We start from the raw sequence: 12857 nt of genomic DNA, 5'->3' as shown, positions 1-12857 counted from the left end.
CCATGTGGCACATGCACTCACCGTTGTTTCATGCACGCCGCACTCTCCCCCCTTCCTTCTTACATCCACCCCTCTCCACACAGGCATAGCCCATACATCATGCTCCCAGAGTACTTACCTGTTTGTCTGGAGGACCGTAGAGTAGCGTATACTGGGGGAGGACCCCATCCACGAGTTTCTCCAACTCCTCCGATGTGAAGGCAGGGGCCCTTTCCCCAGACACTCGAGCCATTGTCTCTTCCAGACCAAGGTCACAGCAGCACTTGAGGCGTAGGTCCTCTCCTGTCGAAGATCAGGTATCGAGTGATTGAACAGATAGAAAATAGCGGTCACGTTCGCGGCGGTGCATACCGTCACCGCCGACGTACATCGTCATTGGCTCCTGGGACCCATAGGGTCCAATGTTAAGCAATGCAGCATTGCACCGTGGTCTTCGACCGCCTACCGCGACAGTGTTCAGCGCCAGCACAGTTATCTCACATCCCATTGTCCCACTTTAGAGGTCAGGCAGCCGCCTTTTCAGGGGCCCACATGGCTTAATTTTCAACTGCGTCACACATACCTAGGCCTAGACTCAACACACATACAGGCCACTTTTTGCGTATGAATGGTGTTCTGAGTAAGCTGTGGGTCCGTACCTCTGAGTTGTTTGACTCTGTGCTCACTGTTGTCCTTCATAGGCACTGTCCGCTGGGACATGTGAGGAGATGGCGGCATCCTCCGGTGTACCGACCGTTGGTGGACCTGTCGACAATGGAGGAAGACATGTGATAATCACATACAGGCTTGATCGTGCCACAATCCAGGAACTGTGTAGCCAGTTGGAGCCAGACCTGATGTCAGCTATCCGCCATCCCACAGGAATCCCCCCTCAAGTGCAGGTGCTGTCAATGCTCCATTTCCTTCCAAGTGGGTCATTTCAAACAACAGTGGCCATAGCATCAGGGATGTCCCAGCCTATGTTTTCCAACGTGTTGTCCAGAGTGTTGTCTGCCCTGCTGAAACACATGCGGAGCTACATCGTTTTCCCTCAGGTGGAGGATTTGCCTACAGTGAAAGGTGTTTTCTATGCCCTGGGACATATCCCCAACATCATAGGTGCCATTGATGGGACACATGTGGCATTGGTTCCCCCCCACAGGAGTGAACAGGTGTACAGAAACAGGAAGAGTTATCATTCGATGAATGTACAGATGGTATGTTTGGCAGACCAGTACATCTCCCATGTGAATGCCATGTTCCCTGGCTCAGTGCATGACGCTTACATCCTGCGGAATAGCAGCATCCCTTATGTGATGGGTCAACTCCAGAGGCACCGTGTGTGGCTACCAGGTGAGCACCTGGAAGCTAGTCAGTGGGAATGGTTGTCTGGGTCTGGGGATATTCCTCCAGGTTAGTGTGTGTCTAACAGTTGTCCCACGCCATTTGCAGGTGACTCTGGTTACCCCAACCTGTCATGGCTACTGACCCCAGTGAGGAATCCCAGGACAAGGGCAGAGGAACGCTACAATGAGGCACATGGGTGAACTAGGAGGGTGATCGAACGCACCTTCGACCTCCTGAAGGTGAGGTTCAGGTGCCTCCATATGACAGGTGGATCCCTATTCTACTCACCAAAGAAGGTGTGCCAGATCATCGTGGCCTGCTGTACGCTTCACAACTTGGCTTTGCGACGAAAGGTGCCCTTTCTGCAGGAGGATGGCCCAGATGGCGGTGTTGTTGCAGCTGTGGAGCCTGTGGACAGTGAAGACGAGGACGCAGAGGAAGAAGACATGGATAACAGGGACTCAGTGATCCAGCAATATTTCCAGTGATACACAGGTAAGAATACAAACCTGCCTGCTACATGTAGTTACACACTACTACCTCTCTACTGTCTGTCTTTTTCACCCAGTGTATGGTCACTGAGTTGTTAATTTCCCTTACGATTTCACAGATCTGGGTCCCACAGTGTGACATCTGCTTTGATACCTCATGGACTAGAGCTTTTGTGACATAGGTATGTTGACATTACAAATGAAAGAGCTTTTTGCCACAGTTATTGCTAATACAGTATTCCGAAATCACAGACAGACTCCAGATTGCTTAGTGCTTTAAGGTTGATTATTTTAGTGCTCACAATTGGAAGGGGTAGCAAAATGGTGAGGGGTGATGGCGGAGGAATGTCCATGGCAGAGTCCAGTCTATTAGTCTCACAGGTGCATTGCCCAAATGGGCATAGGAAGTGGAGCTGGGGCAGTTTAAGGATGGACAGGGTGACAAAGTGGGACAGTAGGATGAAAATCAGCGTGGTCTCATTTCTTGGCGGGGGTCTTGGCATCGTTCTCTGTCTTGTTCCTGGATCTCAGGGACCGTTTGCGAGGTGGTTCTCCATCTGCAGGGGGTGGGGTGCTGGTGTGGTGGTCCTGTGGCGGTGCCTCCTGTCCACTAGCGCCGGCGGAGATGGTGGGCAGTTCATCATCCAGGCTAGTGTCAGGGGCCCCTTGTAGTGCCACAGTGTTCCTCCTGGTGTTGAGGACTTCCTTCAGCACCCCCACGATGGTGCACAGGGTGGAATTGATGGTTCTGAGTTCCTCCCTCAAGCCCATATATTGTTCCTCCTGCAGGCGCTGGGTCTCCTGAAACTTGCCCAGGACCGTAGCCATCGTCTCCTGGGAGTGGTGGTAGGCTCCCAGGATGGAGGAGAGGGCCTCGTGGAGAGTGGTTTCCCTGGGCCTGTCCACCCCCTGTCACACAGCAGCCCTCCCAGTTCCCCTGTGTTCCTGGGCCTCTGTCCCCTGGACCGTGTACCCACTACCACTGCCCCCAGGTCCCTGTTGTTGTGGTGGTGGCGGGTTAGCCTGAGTTCCCTGTAGTGGTGGACACACTGCAGATTGACGTGTCTGGGGGACGGAGGTATGGGCCCGCTGGGTGGGTGCTGTGCTGGTGTTTCCAGAGAGGGGAAGCTCTGTGGTGGCCTGTGACTGGGTGTGGGGAACCGACTGTCTTGAGGTCCCCGATGGGCTGGGCTGGTCATCTAGATCCAGTTGGACAGAGGTGCTGTCATCACTGTGGGCCTCTTCTGTTGGTGGTGTGGACATGTGTGGACCCTCCTGTCCGTTGACATTGGGTAGGGGTCCTGCAGGGGTATAAAGGCATGATTATTGCATCTGTGTGTGTCAAGGTGTGCAATAGGTGGGTGACCGTGTACACCAGTGCTAGCATTCCTGTGTGGGACCTTGTGTGATGATGGTTTAGGGGGGTGTATGGGTATGTGCAGTGGGCATGCTTTAGTGATGGGTGTCCATGCTTTGGTGTTGCATGCAGGGCTTGGTGTTGGGATGTGTGGTTTGTGATAGTGGGACATTTGTGAGGAGTAGGAGTGATGGGGGTGAGGGTGAGGGTGGGGGTATGTGCTGGCATGCAGGTTGGGTGGGGGATGTAATAGTAAAGCTTTGACTGACCAGAGTCCATTCCTCCACCTACTCCTGCGAGGCCCTCAGGAGGCAGACCTGCTCCTCCCATGTTGTTAGTTGTGGGGGAGGAGGTGGGGGTCTGCCGCCAGTCTGCTGAACCGCCATGTGGTGTCTGGAGACCACAGAACGCACCTTACCCCGTATGTCGTTTCACCTCTTCCTGATGTCCTCCCGATTTCTTGGGTGTTGTCCCACTGCGTTGACCCAGTCCACTATTCTTTGCCATAGCTCCATCTTACTTGCAATGGAGGTGTGCTGCACCTGTGATCCGAATAGCTGTGTTTCTACCCGGGCGATTTCCTCCACCATGACCCTGAGCTCCTCCTCCGAGAACCTGGGGTGTCTTTGCCGTGTCATGGGGTGGTGTAGGTGATGTGTGGGGTGGTATGTGGGGTGATAAGTGTGCTGATATGTAGTGTGGTGTTGTGTGAGGTGTGTGGAAGTTATGTGGCTGATGGTGTTGTGTGCCTGTGGATGCTAGTGTTGTTGATGGTCATGTCTCTGGCTTTCGTTCTTGATTTGTGGTCGTAAGTGTTTGTGGGTGATGTGAGTTTGTGTTTTATAGTGTATTGAGTGTGTGGGAGTGGTGTGTGTGTGTGTATCAGGTGTGTGTATTTGGAATTGTCCAATGTGGCTGTGTTTTGTAAGAGTGGGTGTATTTTGAGCGCAGCGGTGTGTACCGCCAACGGAATACTGCGGTTGAAAGACCGCCTTTTGGATTCGCGTGTTGTGATAGTGTGGGCGTATTTCTGTTGGCGTGACGATGGAGGTTTTGTTTTCGCCAGTTTATCACTGACCTTTGGTGCGGCTGACTTGTATGGGTATCTGAATTTTGGAGGATTCCGAACTGTGGATCATAATAGCTGTGGCGGAATTCCGCTTCCGCGGCGGTGTGGTGGCAGTCTTCTGCACGGCGGTAAGCAGCTTTTACCACCAATGTCATAATGAGGGCCTAAGTCCGAAGGTAAACCTTTGACCAAGGCCTCCCGCAAGCTGTAGCCGAGCAGGGCTCCATCGCGGTCGGCCTTAAACGTTGACTTTGCCCCGCTCGAGGTGCAACCAGATGACCCGATTGGCGCTTTTTGTTTCTAGGCACTATTAAACAATAAGGCCCTCATTCTTACCCTGGCGGTCCTAAACCGCCAGGGCCGCGGGCAACGGAGGCACCGCCAACAGGCTGGCGGTGCTTCATTGCCCATTCTGACCGCGGCAGTAAAGCCGCGGTCAGAAAAGGGGATCCGGCGGTTTCCCGCCGGATTTCCCCTGTCTGGGCTGAATCTCCATGGAGCAGCGCCGCCATGGAGATTCCGACCCCCTTCTCACCACCCTGTTTCTGGCGGTTTTTACCGCCAGGAACAGGATGGTGTGAACGGGTGTCGTGGGGCCCCCTAACAGGGCCCCAGCATGATTTTCACTGTCTGCCTAGCAGACAGTGAAAATCGCGACGAGTGCAACTGCACCCGTCGCACCCCTGCAACACCGCCGGCTCCATTCGGAGCCGGCCTCTGTGTTGCAGGGCCTTTCCCGCTGGGCCGGCGGGCGCTCCTTTGGCAGGCGCCCGCCGGGCCATCGGGAAAGCCAGAATGGCCTCCGCGGTCTTTTGACCGCGGAGCGGCCAAATGCGGTGACCGCATGGCGGGCGGCTACCGCCGCCCGCCGCGGTCATAATGACCGCCTAAGTCTTTCAAAATTCATATCTCCGGTTCCCCTTATCCAATTTCATTCATTTTTTGTGTCATTTTAAAGATAAAAATATAATCTAGTTTGATTAATTGGTTTTGGATTTTTAAACTGTTTCCTGTGTTTTATTTCATTACTGTTTTGTGATATTTGAATGCTTTACACTCTGTCTCCTAAGTTAAGCCTTGACACTCATTGCCAAGCTACAAAGGGTTGAACTGGGTTTAATTTACTGAGACCTAACTGGACCTAAGTGGTGGTTAGTGGCCTATTGCTTACCAATAACCCATTTTCCAACATAGGGTTGTCATATATTTGGGCTTCGCCAGCCTTTCCAGTAATTCAACAATTATAGGCATTGGATAGGTGTCAAAGTGGAAAAGGGCATTTACTTGTCTAAAGTCAATACAAACTCTGATGGTTCCGTCCGGTTTCGGGTCTAACACTATGGGAGAGCACCAAGGACTAGAAAAAGGTTCAATACCTGTGGCCTGTAATATTTCTTTCACTTCCTGTTCTACCATTTTCTGTCTGGCTTCCGGTATCCTGTACGACCATTGTCGGGAAACTCTATCGCCTATTATATAGATGTGATGTTGTATCAGATGGGTTCTTCTGGTGATTTTTGAAAAGACATTTAGGTTAGCCCTCACTACCTCTTATAATTGGGTGCGCTGTTCGGGAGAGAGAAAATCACTAAGTTGGGGCATCAGTATCTCTTTCGTTTCTTTCGCCTATGTGGGGTATACAGGTATGTCACCTACACCCCTGGTGGAAATATACCTATTACTGAGAGGTTCATTAGTATCATGCCATATCTTTACTAGGTTGATGTGGTATATTTGCTCTCTACCTGACCCGGTGGGTATTTCAATTTTGTAAGTTACTGGAGTAACTTGTTCAAGGACAGCATATGGCCCTTGCCAATTTGTTTTCTGTTGTGGGTAATAGCGCTAGCGCTTTTTGACCTACTGCTACAGTTCGGTGTCTGCTGTGAGAATCATAATAGGCTTTTTGTTTCTCTTGGGCTTCTTTCAAACACTTATTAGCTTCTTCCCATACGGTGTGTAAGCTTTTCTTTTAGGTCTTTAGTGTACTTTAAAACGTCTTTGATTTCTTCCTCAGTCTCTTCCCATTGTTCTGCCAACATGTCTAATAATGTACGGGGCTGTCTACCAAAAAGAAGCTCAAAGGGGCTGTGTCCTGTGGATGACTGTACATGGGTTAGGAGAGCATATAGAACAAGGGGTAATTTTTTTCTCCCAGTTTTTCCCTGAGTCATTAATGATTTTTTGCAGGAGGTTTTTGATAGTTTTATTATAGCGCTCCACAAGACCATCCATTTCGGGATGATAGACTGATGTCCTGATTTGTTTTACCCCTAGTGCTTGACACACTTCGGACATCAGTCCGGACTTAAAGGGAGTCCCTTGGTCTGTAAGGATCTCTTTAGGGAACCCTACTCAAGAAAAAAAGACTCTATCATAGCCTCTGCTATAGTCTTGATGGTCATACTGGCTAGTGGAATGGCCTTGGGATACCGGGAAGCGTAATCAACTAGGACTAACTGGTATTGATGTCCCTTTACGGATGGGATTAAAGGACCCACCAAGTCCATTCCTACTCTTGTAAAGGGGACTTCTATTTTAGGAAGAGGATGGAGAGGAATGGTGGAGTTGGGGGAGGGGTTTACCAACTGGCATTTGGGACAGACCTGACAATGCTTTCTAATATTGCCGTAGACCCCTGGCCAATAGAACCTTTTGGTTATAGATTCCTCGGTTTTTCTCCTACCTAGATGACCCTCACCATCATCACTGTGAGCTAGGTGGCGCACTTGTTCTCGATAATCCTGAGGAATCACCAGCTGTGGATCCCTGTTATTAGAGTTGGGACAGACCTTATCTAATAAATCATTAGTAAGCCTGAAAGTTGGACCTACCAAAGGGGTATCGGGTGACAAGGCTATCTGCCAGGCATTCTTCAGGGTTGGATCTTCTCTTTGTGCCTGCCAGAATTGTCCTGCAATGGACATTATATCATTTGGAAGTTCATGTGAAGTTGTGATGGGTTTAGTGGACTCCTTTTGATACAGTCGCTTTTGCTCTCGTTTTTGTAATTTAGTTAGTCTCCTTTTTGTGCTACTTTCCTCTATGTTGGAGGATACAAAGGGAGCCTCCCCCACCAAGACTTTAATGTGTTTAACAGTTCAGAAAATGCTTCATAGTCTGTCCCTACAATAAGATCCTCCCCTAAGTTAGGAGTCACACCTACTGAGAGGCACTCCTCTTATCCTCTCCAGTTTATCTCTATGGTGGCAACCGGGTAGGTTCTCCTGTCTCCATGTATACAAGTGATTAATACTTGGGTATTGGAATCCCACTGGTCTTGTCTTACATATGCCTGATTCACTACACTTTGACTACACCCAGAATCAATGAGTTTGATCCTCTCTTCTTTATTCACCAACATAGTGGTGTTATATCTTGCCATACTTTGTCCTAACCATAAGTCTCGTCCTTTCGGCATTCTTATTTTCATTGGTTCGACCTGTTCTCTTTTTAGCGGGCAATGTCTTGCTAGATGGCTCCATTCGGCACAATGGAAGCATTGGGGTCCCATCATGAACTCTTTGGAGGAAGGATTATGAGGACTACTTGATTTTTCCATGCTAGGACCCGGTGAAGATTTGGAAAGGAGGGGTTTTGGAGTAGAGCCCGGGTGGTTAAAGGAATGGTTTTAGCGTGAGAACTTTTAAACTCAGGAGCTCGGTGGAAGGGACATGCGAGTTCAGTAGCGGTATTGTTGTTGAGGCCAGGATGTTGCCGGATTCAGTTTCTTGTAGGGGGTGGTAGGGCGTCTAGGTATTGCTCTAGTACCACAGTTTCAAACATGTCATCTTTGGAGGTTTCTGTGGGATTTCACCATTTTCCTGCCGCATGATGTACTCTATAATAAAGCATGTGGGGATTTTCCTGGGGTGTCCAATTTGTCTGTCAAAACCGAACTCGATAGCTTTCTTGATCCAGACCGACTCGTTCAAGAATGGCTTTCTTGATTTCATTATACAGAGTTACCACTCTGGGGTTTACAGCCTGCAAATTACCTGTTAGTAAAGGGGCAATGTACTGGCCCCATCTGTCTGTCGGCCATTTGGCAGAACTCGCAACCCTCTCAAAATTTGTAAAGGAAGAGTCAGGATCTTCGCTGTCCTGGTATTTTTGGAGGACACTGCTAGGGACATTGGCGTGTGCCCTATTACTTGCTATGGTCTCTGTTAACTTCCCAATAGCTGTTTCATGCACCAGCTGGTTATTGGCGACGATAGTCGCCTGACTCTTTAACGCAGTCTGTAACGCTTCTCTTTCTTCCTTTGTCTCCTTTAATTGCTCTTTCCAAACCAGCTGTAGATGTCTCTGTCCTTCCGCTAGTTGGGCAATCATGTCAGCTAGTGTACGTTATGGGATTGCCAACTAGGTCCCACTTCTGACACCACTGTCACAGGGTCAAAGTAATGGAGACTCGCAGGCGATTATTATAGCTTTTATGGTTTATTAGGTTGGTGTGCTCAATAACAGTTTTATAGTTCTTTTGTTTCTCTTTGTTTTTAATTCTCTTTGTTTTTCTTTCTTCTCTGTGGTCTCATGTGGTCTTCATCTTCTTCCTTCTTCTTCTTTCAGATGGGGACTCAGGAGGCGCATGGGGAAAAAGAAGAACACAAGACCGTTGGTGCACAGGTAAGTATTACTACTGCTCTTTCTCTTACTTTCCCTGGTCTGTCTGGCACTCCTCTCTTTCCTTTCCTTTCTTATCTTCTTTTTATTTCTCTTGCTGGTTTCTTTTCTTCTCTTTTCTTGTACTTCTTTTCATGTTTTCAGGGTTCCTTTTCTTCTCTTTCTCCCATCCTTTTCTTTGCTGTCTCTTCTCCTGCCTTTGCTGTCCCTCTTCCCTTTGTTAGGTAGATTAAAACGAGGCTGCCCTAGATGTGCTATTTCTTTTCTACTCCCCTGGTACCCTTTTGACAATCTGCTTCGAAGTCCACATAAATGGGAAAAAAACTACAAAAATCCTTAACCCGATTCTCCTACTTAAACACGGGCCGCCGTACAGCTTAGGTGTTATTACTCCGTTTCACCCAGTATAATGAACAAAGATACTCCAAACAACAAAAGTTATAACAAAAAAAAAAACAACCATCTTTAACTAATTGTTTTTTTCCCCTCCCACGCTCCCGATTTTCTCTTTCCTCGTCCTGTTATAGGACTGTATCTGGTGGGGCCACACTCTCCCCAGAGGGTGGCTAGTCTGCTGGCCTCGCCGCCTCCTGTTCCTCCACCTGGACGTCGGAAAAGTTGTCGGGCAGTCGCCTTCGGTTTTTCCCTCGTTCTGGCATCATCTCCTCTGCTCCGCTTCGCCCTGTGCTCCTCCTGCTGGTGCCTTCCCGGCCGAGGTTCACACTGGAGGTTAACGCAGTGGGTTTAAAAACCCCTCTATTTGCTGCAGTCGTCACCTGATTGGCTGTCGGGAGAAGTACCTCTGGGTTACCCACTCCGGACCTGCATCCCCCCCGGGGTAATGCTGGGCCGGATCACCGATGGTCGGCCCGGCACAATGCCTGTGCTGTCAAACCTCTGTAACTAAAATCAACCAGAAGGAAAAGTAGCTGTAAATAATTGGTATCTGTGTAGGAAAGATGGCTTAACATTTTTTTCCTCACCGAATTCAGGCAAACTAGCAATGTGATCATCTGTCTCCTATTGATAATTATTGTTGAAATAAAGGAAAGACACATCTCCCATGTGTGAGCCAGGAGAGTAATGTTGGGTAGATCATACCACAGAATTAAGTAATGCCGCTGTCAGGGCACTCACCTGGAGGTCTTGTCTGTAGAGACGATATTGGACCCTAGTCTTTCGCAACACAATGCCCGGCCGATGAATGATAACCTCAAATATGGCGCTGTCCTAGGAGGGAAGGGTATCAGGACAAAATAATAAAAGAAAAAAAGACTAGCACCTTCTGAGGGGTGTCCAGATCGCTATCCTCCTTGGGAATCCCCAAGTGCCTTCCTCTTTCAGGATGTGAAGGAGAGTTAACTAAAGGGAAGAAACACACACAATATATTAGCATTGGCATGCATTAACATTGTTAGTTCAAGTAACATTTGAGCAATGGACGTACATGCACTCAGAGATGCTTGTAGCAACACAGAGAATATGAACTTCTTTAGTTCTGGTGGGATAGAAATTCCCACTCCTTTTGTGAGCGTTGGGTAACAGTTCTTATTTTTTCCCTGGCAGCATATTACATCATACGCTCTTGTTATGTTACTTTTCTTCCTTTTCTTATTCATGAATTCTCTTTTTCTCTTTAAAAGTTTGCAAATAGTCTCTTGAACTTTCAGCAGATCATGTGGGAGTCTTAGGCCAAATTATTTACAAGCCTTGAAGTTTTTATATTTTGTGGAATTGTTGTGGATGGAAAACAAAGAAGAGTGCAATAACATTGTATTCTTTTCTTTTGTCTGTCCTTCCTTTCATTGCATGTTACGCCCTCACATGTTGGCATGACCAACGGGCCGACTCCTGAACAGCTGCAGCCACAAAGAAGATTCCCCACAGGCATGCCTTTTCTGGAATGAGGAGATGAGAGAAGTCCAATGAACTGCTCAGGGATGACTGCGGGGACACAGATGTAACTAGGTCAGGCTGGAAAGCTTGACCCGGGGAAAAGAAGCTGCAATGATCCAGGAGAGTGGAAGGAAGGATAACGGTTCTTTTTCAGAAAATAAAGCCAAGGGCCGAACTGGGGTTTGGCCGAGTATTTATAGACAGATAGGGGGTCATTCCGACCGCCGGGGCCGGGGTTGGCGGGAGCACCGCCAACAGGCTGGCGGTGCCCCGCAGGTCATTCTGACCGCGGCGGTTTGGCTGCGGTCAGCACAGGAAAACCGGCAGTGTCCCGCCGGTTTTCCGCTGCCCTGGGAATCCCCCATGGCGGCGCAGCTTGCTGCGCCGCCATGGGGGATTCCGACCCCCTCACCGCCATCCTGTTCCTGGCGGTTCCGATCGCCAGGAACAGGATGGCGGTGAGGGGTGTCGTGGGGCCCCCGTAAGAGGGCCCCACTTTGTATTTCAGTGTCTGCTTTGCAGACACTGAAATACGCGACGGGTGCCACTGCACCCGTCGCACATCCTCCACTCCGCCGGCTCCATTCGGAGCCGGCATCCTCATGGAGGGGTGTTTCCCACTGGGCTGGCGGGCGGCCTTTTGGCGGTCGCCCGCCAGCCCAGTGGGAAACCCAGAATACCCGCAGCGGTCTTTTGACCGCGCAGCGGTATTCTGGAGGTTCCCTCCAGGCGGGCGGCTCCCGCCGCCCGCCGGGGTCAGAATGACCCCCATAGTGTTTTCCAGAAGGACACATGAATCACTCTGGAAAGTCCCTGACTGGAAAGTCCCTGTACTGGTGATACATGAATCACTTTGGAAAGTACCTGAATGGAAAGTCCCTGTCTGCAGGTGTAGGAGGCTGTCCTGGTTTGTAGTGGGTACTTAAGCTACTTCCACTTTATATCAGGTCCAGTTATCCCTTAATAGTGAAATGCAGGCAGTGTCTAGAAGCCAGCATGTCTAGAGGTTACTCTAGGCAGAGCAGCCAAGGCTGAATTAGGAGACATGCAAAACTCTTGCAATACCACTGCGGTCACACAATACTCACACACATGAAAGACAATACTCAGTGTTACCAAAAATAAAGGTAATTTATTTAAGTGACACAAGACCAAAAATACTTTGGAGACTATACTCGCTTAGCAGGTAAGTAAATCACACAATGTACACACTACTAACCAAAAACAGGTAAGTAAAGAGAAAATAGTGCAAATAGTGAAAATCACAATAGGTTGCAATGAGCCTAGTGGGAACACAAACCGAAAACTAAAATAGTGGAATGTGAAAGTCGGTTTCCCACCTAGGCAAGTGTAGTCTGTAGAGGGGCACTCGGAGTGTAAGAAAGCGCCAAAGGTAAGTAAAATACCCCGTCCCAGAGCCCACGAAAGCAGGAGTAAAACACAGCAAGTTTCCTGAAACACACTAGAAGTCATGATGGAAGATAATGCAAGAACCAAGAGAGACTGCAAGACACCAACGATTCCAGGACCTGAAGACCTGTGGAAGAAGGGGACCAAGTCCAAGAAGCACTGAAGAGTCCAGGGAAAACAGGAGCCCCTACTAACCTGGATGAATTTGCAAAAGGAGGATCACCAATGAGAAGACACAGACAGTATTGCACCAAACAAGATAGATGCGGGTTGCTAGTTGGTGTAGAAGATGTCCCACACCGGGTGGATGAATGCATTCTGGTTTGCATTGCAGGATTCCGCCAACAAGCCTTGGTAAATGCAAACTAGTGTTTCACAAAGAATGGCGCTGCCTGGGCCCAGGAAGGACCAGGTTGACTCTACCTAAGCGGGGGACACAGAGGGGGCTCTCAGCAATTCAGAGAGCCCTCAAAAGACCAGGCAGCATGCACAGGAGTCCCACAGCATGGGGACAAGGGAGTTGCAAATGGCGGTCAGTGCAGCAGTGCATAAAGGGATCCCACGCCACCGGGAAACAACTCACATAGCTGAGCATCACAGGATAGAGTGCTGGGGACCTGGACTATGCTGTGCATGAAGGATTTCTTGAAAAAGTACACAGAAGCCCTTGGAGCTGGAAAAA

Source organism: Pleurodeles waltl, chromosome 6 (genome assembly GCF_031143425.1).
Source record: "Pleurodeles waltl isolate 20211129_DDA chromosome 6, aPleWal1.hap1.20221129, whole genome shotgun sequence".
NCBI classification, from domain to species: Eukaryota; Metazoa; Chordata; class Amphibia; order Caudata; family Salamandridae; genus Pleurodeles; species Pleurodeles waltl.
The sequence above is the reverse complement of the archived record's forward strand: the minus strand, read 5'-3'. Positions refer to the sequence as shown.